The 12255-nt window shown below is 37.5% G+C and overlaps 1 protein-coding gene across 3 annotated transcripts in view; it reads right to left on the bottom strand.

Moving 5' to 3' along the window:
- ADGRE5 (adhesion G protein-coupled receptor E5) overlaps positions 1–12255 on the bottom strand; it is a 55259-nt gene that overhangs the window by 31190 nt on the left and 11814 nt on the right. The window lies entirely within an intron of this gene.

Here is a 12255-nt window from a genome sequence, read left to right as displayed (position 1 = left end):
GTGACCATTTTTCACACTTATGACCTTTCTAGCAGTCCCATAATCATGTGATCAAAATTCAGATGCTTGACAACTGGTTCATACTTATGACTGTGGCTGTGTCCCAAGGTTATGTGATCATCTTTGGCAACCTTTCAACAAGCAAAATCCATGGGGAAGCAATGATACTAACTTATCAACTACAGTGATTAATTCTCACTGAACAAATGCCTCCCTTAACAACAGAAATGTTGGGCTATAAAAAATCAAAATATTGGGAAAGCACCAGGCCTGGATGGTTTGCCAGCGGAATTTTATAAGACATTTCAGGAAACATTGAATCTGCATTTATTAGAAGTTATGAATGAAGTTATGACAAGGAAAAGAATACCCAAACATAGTCAGAAGCATATATTACACTTATACTGAAGGAGGACACAGACCCACAGCAAGTTAAAAATTACAGACCTATATCCCTATTAAACTCAGATTATAAAATTTTTGCTTCAATTGTGGCAGAAAGACTGAAAAGATTCTTAACAATTTTATTCATTCTGATCAAAATGGATTTCTGCCGAAGAGACAAATTAAAGACAATATGAGAATAATCTTAGACACACTGGAATACTATGAGGCATATCCCGAAAAACAAATGGCTTTGATGTTTTTAGATGCACAAAGCCTTTGATAATGTGAATTGGTGTTTTATGTTGCTACAATTGGACCAAATGGGCTTTGGCAAAAAATTTACCCAAGCCATAGAAACGATATATTGTAAACAAACTGCAAAGGTTATGATAAATGGAGAGTTAACAGACTTTACAGATATAAGAAAAGGGACTAGACAAGGCTGTCCACTGTTGCCTCTGTTGTTTGTGTTAACACTGGAAGTGCTGAATAGGAACTTTAGAGAAGAAATAAAAGGAATGAAGATTAAAAAAGAAGAGTATAAATTGCAAGCTTTTGCAGATGACCTGGTATTCATAATAGAGGATCCATTGGAAGTCAGCACCTAAACTGATAGAAAAGATAGAAGAGTACGGGAAAGCAGCAGGTTTGAAAATAAAGATAAAACAAAGATCTTAACAAAGAATATATTAGCAAGACAAAAGAAAGAATTGGAGGAAGTTTTGGGGATCCAGGTTGTTAGGGATAACATTGTTTACCCTAACTGTTTTGGGTAAAAATAATAAATAAGGTATCATGGTTTGTTAGTTAAAGTGTGTGTAACTTTAACAGCAAGAATGTAATTAAGGGTGTGGTTGTAAAAGCACTATATAAGAAGCGAGGCAATTGCAGCTCTCTCTCTCTGGCTTACTGATCCCTAATTACTGGATGGATTGATGACTGCGTTCTTGCTGGAACGGGGAGAGAAAAAGGAGTGTTGATTTTCTCAACGGAGAGAAGATAAAGATTGGACAGATTTATTGTAAGTGAACTGACATTGGCTATTCAACACGGACTTTGCAAATAGAGTATCCCCGACAAGACTTGACTGAAATTGATATATGACTAATGGACCGTTACATTTTGACTATGCTATAATTCTTAAATGGAATAAACTATATTTTTGATAGTACAAGCGTATCTGTATTTTTACTGCGTGTTAACTAGAAAACTTATCTCACACATTTACCTGTCTTCCTATCTGACTTCGCTGCACGTTCTGTTTAGTTTGTTTTCCTTAACACCCGTTGGGGAATCCAGGCTTAACACAGGTCACAAATAAGGTTATGTATTTAGGGATACATGTAACACCAAAATGTAGCACACTTAAGGAGGATAATTATCTTAAACTCAAACAACAGATTGCGACAGATTTGATAAAATGGGAAAATTTACAATTATCATTGATTGGGAGAATATCTACAATTAAGATGAATGCACTGCCTAGAATCTTATATTTATTCCAGACAATTCCAATTAGACTAGGAAAAGAATTTTTTGAAGATCTAAATAAAATAGTGCTAAAATATATATGGCAGGGGAAGAAAGTGAGAATAAAACTTAAACTGTTACAAGATGCAAGAATAAGAGGAGGATTCACTTTGCCCAATTGGGAATTATATTACCAGGCATTGAGTTTGATGTGGGTAAAGGAGTGGATATCACTAAGGAATATTAGACTTTTGAATTTAGAAGGACATGACTTGCTGTTAGGGTGGCATGCCTTCCTCTGGTATAAGGGAACTAAAACACAGGGGTATTTTAGAAGACATTCGAGAAGCATTGTTTTTAAACTGGGAGAAGATAAAAAAGCAATATTATCTAAAAATTCCATTATGGTTATCTACTATTGAAGCTTTTTCTTGTCCAATAATATACTGTATAAAAAGGAACAAACAGTTCGATATGGTGAGATATTGAATGAAAAGGGTGAACTTAAATCTATGCCAGCGTTGGAAGAACAAGGTGAAAAAATGAATTGGTTTTCATATTTGCAAATATGCAAATACAATCTAGATTTTATAAAGATATTAAAACAGAAGGAATCTATGATAAGTTGATCGATGTAGATAAAATTTTGACAAGTACTGATAAAAAAGTAATTAAAAAACTTTATGGACATTTGCTGGAGTTTAAACTAGCGGAAGAACAAGTTAAAGAAACGATTGCGTGGGGGGAAAATTTTGGATATGGAATTGATCTAGATAAATGGCAAAAATTGTGGTCTCAAAATTATAAAATGACAATGTCAACTGCATATAAAGAAAATTTGTATAAGATGTTTTATAGCTGGCACTTATCCCCAACGAGAATTGTGAGAATGTTCAAGAATAAATCGGATAAATGTTGGAAATGTCATCAGATACCTGGCTCATATTACCATATGTGGTGGACATGCTCGGATGCAAAAAGATATTGGACTATAATCTACACATGGTTGGAAAAAATGATAAAACACATAGACTTTAAACATGAGATATTCTTATTGGGAATTATACCGGAAATATACAGTAAAGAACTGAAATATTTGATGGCAAATGTTTTAACAGCGGCTAGAATTGTATTTGCTAAGAATTGGAAAAATGAAAAAATATCTATGCAGGAGGAAATTATTAAGAAAATCATGGATTGTGCTGAAATGAGTAAATTGACATTTGAAATCAGAGAACAAGAAGATAAACATTTTTATATGATATGGGATTTATTTTATCAATGGTTAGATAAAAAGACATGGTAAAGAAATAGATTAGGAAGCCTTACAATAAAAAGTTAATAGATATAGAATACAATATAAAATATATAACCATTGGATGAATGTATAAGATTAAATTATAATGAAATTTAGAATGTCTCGTATAGAATGAAGGAAAAATAGTTTAGTGAAATGAATGATTAATGATTGATATTATATAAGCACGTTAGATTGGTAAGGTGAGAATTTACATAATTTGTGAGCAATGGTTAAAAAAAAGGATGGCACAAAAGATCGTAACCAACTGACACACTGTATGTATATATTGAAAGATGGTTTTATGTTTCTATGTTTTGTTTGTATGTTTGTTAAAAATAAAAACTTAAAAAAAAAGAAATGTTGGGCTCAACTGTGATTGTAAGTCGAGCACTACCTGTATAGTCTTTGTGGAAAGTTTAAGGCACAGGCTATGAAGAATTAATATGAAGAACGGTTGCAGGAATTGGGTATGTCTAGTCTAGTGAAAAGAAGGATTAGGGGTGACATGATAGCAGACTTCCAATATTTGAGGGGCTGCTATGAAGATGAGGGGATCAACCTGTTCTCCAAAGCACCAGAAGGCAAGACCAGAAAGAATGGATGGAAATTAATGAAGGAGAGAAGCAATCTGGAAATAAGGAGAAATTTCCTGACGTTGAGAACAATCTTCAGAAGAACAGCCTTCAGAAGTTGTCAGTGCTTCATCACTGGAGATGGAGGAGACTGGGCAGTCATTCATCTGAAATGGTATAGAGTCTCTTGCTGGAGCTGTTGTGTTGGACAAGAAGACCTCCAAGGTCCCTTCCAATTCTGATGATGTCCAGGCAACTTCCTTCTCCCTGTATAATGTTTCTACCATTTCCCATCATTTTTAATACCACATTTGTTTTTAGAGAGAAAATCTACTAAGGATAATATTTGGTATTTGCACAGGTGTGCTCTGCATCCGGACTGTCCATCTCCCAGGCCTTTGTGTTAGGAAACCTCATTACTACATTCCTGCCTTCTGCAATATGTTGCCCTCATGATGGAATGCAACTGGCTTGGAATTCTGGGAATTGCAGTCCAGCACAACTGGGAAGCAGCAGATGAAGAAAGAGTAAGTTATATTTGTTTACATTAACAAAGAATAAGCAAAAATATTAAAAGGAAGCTATGACTTTATTTGGGACAGTGGCAATTTGTTGCTTCTTTTATTTGCCATTTAGACTTTAATGTTTACAAAAGGGTTTGCTAAGATGTTTTTATTTCCGTGTATCTAGCATACATTTCTTCAATAACCAAGCACCTATATACATTGTTTCTTTAATTTATGTGTATCCAAGAGTTCATTCTACCAAATATTTATAATTTACAGATGATCACTATGAGCACTGTTCTGTTTCTAAGAAGCATTTTCAAGTCTCGGCCAGCAAGACACGCTTTTTTCACTTGGATGTAAAATGTATTTAGAACACACCATGGCTTGCAAAATGCTTCCTGCATGTTCTTAGAGGGTACTTTCTTCTTTAATATTTCCCAAGTTCTGTTACTCAGTTTTTAAGTGCGCAAAAGATTTGAACACCCTCTCAAAGCTGAGTACATATGGCTCTATTTGCAAGATTTGTAAATTTCCCCAATGAAGACAGACTCTGGGTGGTAAACACTGACCCGAGAATAAAACAATCAAAATAAAAATGCACTTTAACTATGTTATTGTTGCTCTTAGTCCAAAATACTCGACCAGCTTCTCCCTCAGTCAACTCACTTATATATCTGAACTAGCAGCACACAATTTGGAATAACTAAGGCAGTTACAAATTACCAAATATGATCCCCTCCCAGCTGCCCCAAAAGGATAATTTCCTGTATTTTTTTCCCCCTGACAGTTTTAAAAAGACCATTTCAAATTAAAATGAAGAACAAAAACTGTGTTTAGTCACCTCCACCTTTTCTACCTCCTTTTCACAGCCAGGGTAGGTAGCCACAGGGGAAGTGAAAACTAAAGCAATATTGTACTCTAATTTTCTCTTCATCATGGCAGGAAGGAAGCTGGCTGTTAGTCCCCACTCACATAAGCTGTTCTGATGAACCAGCTGATTGTGGAAAGATGCTTTACTATGCCAGTCAGTTTAAGGCTAACCAAAACTTCTCAAGGTTGATCAGTAAGATCAGATGCCTGGAGTAGGATATCCACATGACATGTTACCCACCAGCCCAAGACACATGGGAACACGGCCACTTCAGATCATTCTGGATCATGGCCTCATTCTGTAACCCATTCTGTGTCTTATCAGCCACAGTACTGGCACATGTTATATGCTATTATCAAGTTTCTGTAATATAGTTTTTTTTAAAAAAAACCTCTACATTGTATCTTCTCATTAATCTTTGTTGTTTCATCATGTTTTCTCTAGCTTTTCGTATTGTAGTTTCAAGCAAGTATTTTGAAAGTTTTCAGATTATTGTGAAATAAAATGTAGAATATTTTTCTTTTTGCTTACTGCATGCTATGAAGTATTATATCACAGATTAATAGTATAGAGCAGTCCAGTACTCAACAGTTATCTGCCAAAGGGGCCTTTTCTAGCTCAAAACCTCAGCACTAACCTGCCTCTCTGGCTTGGAATTTGCTTACAGTATTTGGATAGGCTTTCTCAGATTACACCCTGTTTACAATGCTCCTGATTTGTTATACTCAATAGTGAGAGGATGGGGTTCAGGCCTCAAAGCCAAGAACTGTTCAAGAATCATTAATCACAGTTACTCTGATGAGGCAGGCAATCTTCAAAGTCATCCTCCCTGTGTCTTGATTCAAATGGACAATATGCTACCCTGTTTTTAGCAACTTTGAAATTTTCTTAGCCCCTGAATAGGTTCTATTCAGAGTTCCTCTTCCAAAAAATCAGGGAGAGTTCTTTGTTTCACTAGCTTGCTTTCTGTCAACTGCATTTTGGGGGGTGGGGGTGAGTGGCCCACACCAGCCATATCTCAACACACTTACACAATTCTAAATATTATATGCTGAACAGACTATAAAATTAAGCCTTGCCCAAATCTACCTGACTGCCCTTCAACAACATCTGAAATATTTCCCTGAAAAATACAGAGTTTTAAAAGCATGGCTAACATTATTCAGGTTGATATGAAAGAGCCTCAGTATCTCAGGGCACTTTTACATGATCCACCCATCTGTCTGCAAAGCTCTCTGAAGCTTTTTAAAAATGCAGTGGAGATTGACCCAGACCGCTCTATTTTTCAGACCTGACTGAACAGAAAACATGAATGTAGATGTTTCTTATGCATTTGTGTGGCTTGAGTTTGCAGAGAGCCACTGTTCCCTCTTTTGACCAAAATCAAAGATAATAAATTGCTATCATTTCCCTCTGTTTTTGTGTTTGCCATGGTGATGGGCTTCTGTTATTTTCAAAATGCCCAACACTGATAGGACGACATGCCTATTTTACCCTGATCATGCCAGCTCACTCTGTCTGTGTTCCCAGGAGCTGGGAGGCTGGCAAGGTTCAAATTCTTTTCAGTGGAAAGCCAGAACAATCCTCCCAACACAAGGCTACTTTATTTTAAACACATTGCCATTTCTGAAGCACTGGTAATGCGATACGGCAAAAATGCCTGCGGTTGCAAGCCCCAAGGCACAAAATCCCAAGATTAATAGCATGTGTGTGCGAGTGAGATGTTATCACTCAATGTGCTGTTCTTTTGCAATTGATTAAACTGGGCCAGTTCTGGACATGTAGAAACCTGGGTTTTTGCCTTTGTCTTTTGGCTCTGAAATAATATCGCAACTATTTTACCACTAACCTCATGGCATCCCTCAGGACAGTGGTCCCCAACCCCTGGTCTGTGAACATTGCAAACAAGTGAAACCCCATCTGTGGGATGCAGGCAGCATGAGAAACCACGTCATCTGTGGAAAAACCTTTCACCGCAGAACCGGTCTCTGGTGCCCAAAAGGTTGGGGGCTGCTGCCTCAGGGGACTCATTGTGAAAGTCTAACCAGAGGAAGTTGCAGTGGCAACTACAGTAATTCTTTCTATAGAAACTTCTAAGGAGAAGGAGAGCCAGGAACCAAATTATGATGCTTCAGATGTACAGTCTGATACCGATTTACATGGTAATCTGTCACAAGAGACATGTATGTAAGAAAGGTAAATTTGCTCCAGAATGTTCTACCCTTCGACTGTACAAAACAGTTTTCCATATCTGTCTCTGTCTCTCTCATTATTCTGAGAAATTCAGGGATTTGGGTACAGAGTTTTTAAATATGTACGTAGCTGTTTACACAAAAGTTGCAACAGCTGACAGTTTCTTCCGAATGATATCTGAAACCATCAAGACACATTTACCACATGGTTTAACCAAAACAAGGTTTTTTTTTACATCTCCTTCAGAGGTACAATGTTTCTGTTAACCACTCTGCTTCCTTGAGCATTTCTATTAGCTGTCAAACTATTTTCTTCTTGCGTGTAGCAGCTTTCAATATCTAAAGATCTCTTTATGAGAATTCTTACTTTCATTGTTCTGGGAGTTTAATGGCTCCTGACTTGACTTCTAACAGTATAATAATCCCTGTCTCCTAATAAAAGAACCAAATTTGCTGAATCTTATAAAATAGATAATAGCACCACTGATCTGCATGAAGCAGAAAAATATTTAGTTCCAAGCTTGAAATAAATTTACTCCTTTCAAGCATTATGCCAATAAGACTCGATTTTTTCAAATTCCATTGGAAGAAAACACAAAATTGAAAGTTCCAGCGGAGTAAAATTCAGCATTCTACTTTAAGGTATAATGCACCTTACTCTTTTGTTTTTCATATATACTACCGAGCATTATATAAAATCAGCCACGGGACCAATTTAACAATAAATAAACATTTTAAAAATCCTATGCTAAATGATAAAAGCAACCATGAAATGTATTTTTGTAGCCTGGTTTGCAAATAGTCTCAGAACTAATCCAACAAAAAAAGCCATTATTAGCAATAAATTCACTTCAATCAGCCCTTCAACAATATAATAACACAAAAGCACATTAGTCTGGTTATTGGCTTGAGTCTCTAATATATTCTCACGCTGCACTCTTTTTCATTTGGCAGTCTGCCTGCTTAACTCAGCAAACAAATCAGTATAGCATATTTGATTGTCTAAATAAAGCATTCACACATGCAGAGAATATACTGGGATCACTGCATTACATTATAAAACCTGAACCCTAAAGACTCCATAGAAAGAGTTTGCAAACAACAATACATTTGTATATTGGGCCTCAGTCTTTTTTTTTTTTTTAATGTTTTGCTAGTTGGGCGTATAGATGGAAGTTGGACAGTTGATGGATTTCAGTGGTCTGAGAAAGAAGAAATATTATCTTTATTCTCTGGTTATTCTTCCAGTGGCAGGAGCTATACAAATCGCTTCCTCGCATGCTTGTTGCTTGGGATGCTGGTTGATTGACACAAGGAACTACTTGCCACAAAGAAGAGGGAGTCAGTCTATTCTCCAAAGCACCTAAAGGCCGGATAAGAACCAATGGATGGAAACTAATCAAGGAGAGAAGCAACCTAGAACTAAGGAGAAATTTACTGACAGTTAGAACAATTAATCAGTGGAACAACTTGCCTCCAGAAATTGTGAATGATCCAACACTGGAAGTTTTTAAGAAGAGATTGGACAACCATTTGACTGAAATGGTATAGGGTTTCCTGCCTAGGCAGCGGGTTGGACTACAAGACCTCCAAGGTCCCTTCCAACTCTGTTATTCTATTCTATACTGCTGAATTTGGCTAGACCTGAGTGTTGATAACTTAAAATACATTAGACCGCTCAATCTCTTCTATCTTGAAGGGTAGCACAAAAATATTGTATTTTGCAATATCCAAACAAGAACCAGCAGATGTCATTTTTCTTCTCCTTGATAAAGAACCAAAGGGTGGGAGGAGATGCGCTTGCCAGGGAGAAGCTGGGACTCGACTGCAGCTACTGAAATGGACTATTTTGTTCCACATTCTAGCCTCTGCTCCGGATCTCCTTTCCTCTGTGGAAAGCCCATGCTCCACCTTTGTTTCACCCAACCTCACCAATACTAAATTGGCACTTTGAGGCAGTGCACAACAATCCCAACACTTTGGCTTGCCTTGCAATCCAACTTGTCCTTGGATATTGGTGGCTTTTACAAGAAAATGGCTGAGGGTAATTCTTGGCTTGATAGACAATAAAGCTGAGTTTAATCAATAAATGCACAACAAAGTTGAGTAAAAAATCAGCATATTGCTGGCACTTCACTTTTTCCTGACTTGTTCCTTTCTTAGTAAGTGCTTGTGTAAGGCTGCTTGACCTTTTGGTGCAAGTTTCCTGTTGAAATTTCTCAAACAGAAGTAAACCTAGGCGACAGATCACTGCCGTTTTCCTGAGTGATTTATTTTGGCCATTTTAAATGAGAAAGAAATAGGATGCTTTCTTGGCAAGTTCTTTTTATGACAATACTGACAGGTTGGTTAATTCAATGTTCCCTCCATAGAGGGGATGGGATACCCCTCTCTTCTTTGGATTGCTACACACCTTCCACAGAAAAGCTGAAAAAAGTTACTTCTATATGGTAAGCAGTGATGACATCAAGAAATGAAGGAAGAGGAAGTATGAGTGACTCCATCTTTCATGGTCACAAACTCCATTAAAGCAGGGGTGTCAAACTCAAGGCCTTCAGGCTGGATCTGGCCCATGGGATGTTTAAATCTGGCCTGGAAATATCGGTGCCTCTGCCAGCCAAAATGGGCCATGAGGGGGCCACATGACCCCCACCGCACCCTGTTTTTGACCTGGACGGCCTCCTGCAACATTCTCCCGGCTGAAAACAGGCTGTGCGGCAGTCCCGTGAAGCCTCTGTGTGGGCCATTTTCGGCCTTCCCAGCCTCCAGCAGCACTCTGCTGGCCAAAATTGGTCCCATCGTGCCCTGTTTTTGGCCAGCAGGATGCTGCAGGAGGCATCTGTCCCATCTCCCCCCCCCCCATGGTCCCTGCCCCCCACTGGCCCACAGAGGAGAACTACAATGTTGATCCGGCCCTCGAAGAAATCCAGTTTGACACCCCTGCATTGGAGGGTAATGTTTGGAATATATATTTGAAATCGCAATAGCACTTAGATTATATATCACTCCATAGTGCTTTACAGCATTCTCTGAGCAGTTTACAAATGTCAGCATAATGTCCCCAGCTATTTGGCTCCTCATTTTAACCGACCTTGGAAGGATGGAAGACTGAGTCAATGTTGAGCCGGTTGGGATCAAACTCCTGGCAGTGGGCAGAGTTAGCCTGCAATACTGCATTCTAACCACGGTGTCACCAGAGTTCGTATAATTGTCAGGCACTATGTACCAATGGGTTTGGGGTTAGTTAGTTGGTTTCTGTCAGGGTAGAAATAGACAAGCTGCTCTCAAAATGGTGTAGTTAGCTGGAAACCTTGTCAATTAAGCCAAGATCAGCAGGGGGCATAAGCTCATTCTGATTCCTCCTTTCTTCACCTGCTCCTCTCCAGAGTACTTCCTACTATAATGGATGTCTTTCACGTGTTACTTTGGGCCAGTTGTGATATCTAGGCCAATTGGTACTTAAAAATAGAAGTGTGAGATTTACTTTACGGATTGAGGTTTATGGATTTATTGAGGTTTACGGATTTTAAAAACACGTGCATTTTTCCCCTTAGCTCCTTCTTAATTTTCTTGGAGACGATTCCTGGTATTGACTAGATACAGACGATGCAGGCAGGACAAAAGTGGGAAAGAAGGCTCTCTCCACCATAGTGAAAGGCTATAGATTTGACCTAGATGATAGCAGTTACCAGTAACATCATTGAGGGCATTAAAATTTCCGTGTACTGAGAAGATAGGAAGATTTAAGGATAAAGTATGATAAAATGGCATGGTAAGTTCTGCATAGGAGTTTCAGGCTTGAACTCTGGCATTTCGGTTAGAAAGTCATGTAGCTTTTGAAGTTAATGTAGAGTTTAAATTTTAGAGCAAAACAATCCTATCTATTTCCATAATATTCTCTGTATCTTCTAGGTATGTCTAAATCACATACATAAGTTAACTTTCCATGTGAGAAATTTTGAAAACTGAGGTTATATGCATGTGGACATGTACACCTTGCTAAGCAAGCCATAGTTAATAATGAATAAACTTAATTGTAAACTAAGCTACGTAGAACATAGCATACCAAGCATATTGGTTAGATTCACAAGACACTTTAAGCCCAAATCAAATAAGCTGCATCATGACTTAGCATGGTATCTGAACCCAATACTGCATATACCTATGTATGTGGGGCAGGCGAAGCATCTCTTAGCACAATCAGCCCATGGTAGAAAGTAGTAGAAAATCCAATATGGCAACTAAGTCGAACAATCTAGACAGAGTACAACAAGGCACTAATACTACCAGTATATACTAATCAGGACAAGTAGAAAGCCCATGACCACGTAGAGTGGGAATTCTTTTTCTTTTTTTTAATAAAGTTTTATTGAGTTTTAACAAAACAAAGAAAACATCTTATTTGAGTACAGCATCGTTCTGGGTTATCACATTTCCATACAGACACAATTTCATATGCATATTCATCTTATGTATTTAACTTCATATCTTATTACTCTTTTTCCAACTTCTCACTATTTCTCCCTTTACTTCTCTTAATTTTCTTTTATGGTTATCTCATTTTCTTCTTATTCAATTATATTTCTTTTACCTAAATTTCTTTATCTTTTTATTCATTGTACTTATACTTTTGTCTGTCTTGTTTACAATTTCATATGTTCTCTTAGTGGGAATTCTTGATACACAATTACAACACATATCACATATTGATACTGGTGTATCATATTGTAATCAGCAGTATAGTGCAATGAGATGACAAGTAGGTACACATAGGACAGTGTACACAGAGAGACAAATATACAATAAATATACTGAACTCATCAAGGCTACTAGAAAACAAAGCAGTCTAGCTACACTGATTAGCTTTAAGCTATTTGTGTGTTGTCTCCATTCATCTCTACGGAAACTTGAGATTATTTTATTACTGTAGCGGTTAGAGTGCAGTACTGCAGGC

This window comes from Notechis scutatus, chromosome 2 (genome assembly GCF_049901735.1).
Source record: "Notechis scutatus isolate UNSWTSFEM ecotype Mainland chromosome 2, rNotScu1.2, whole genome shotgun sequence".
Lineage (NCBI taxonomy): Eukaryota > Metazoa > Chordata > Lepidosauria > Squamata > Elapidae > Notechis > Notechis scutatus.
This window is presented reverse-complemented; position numbering and strand designations above follow the sequence as displayed.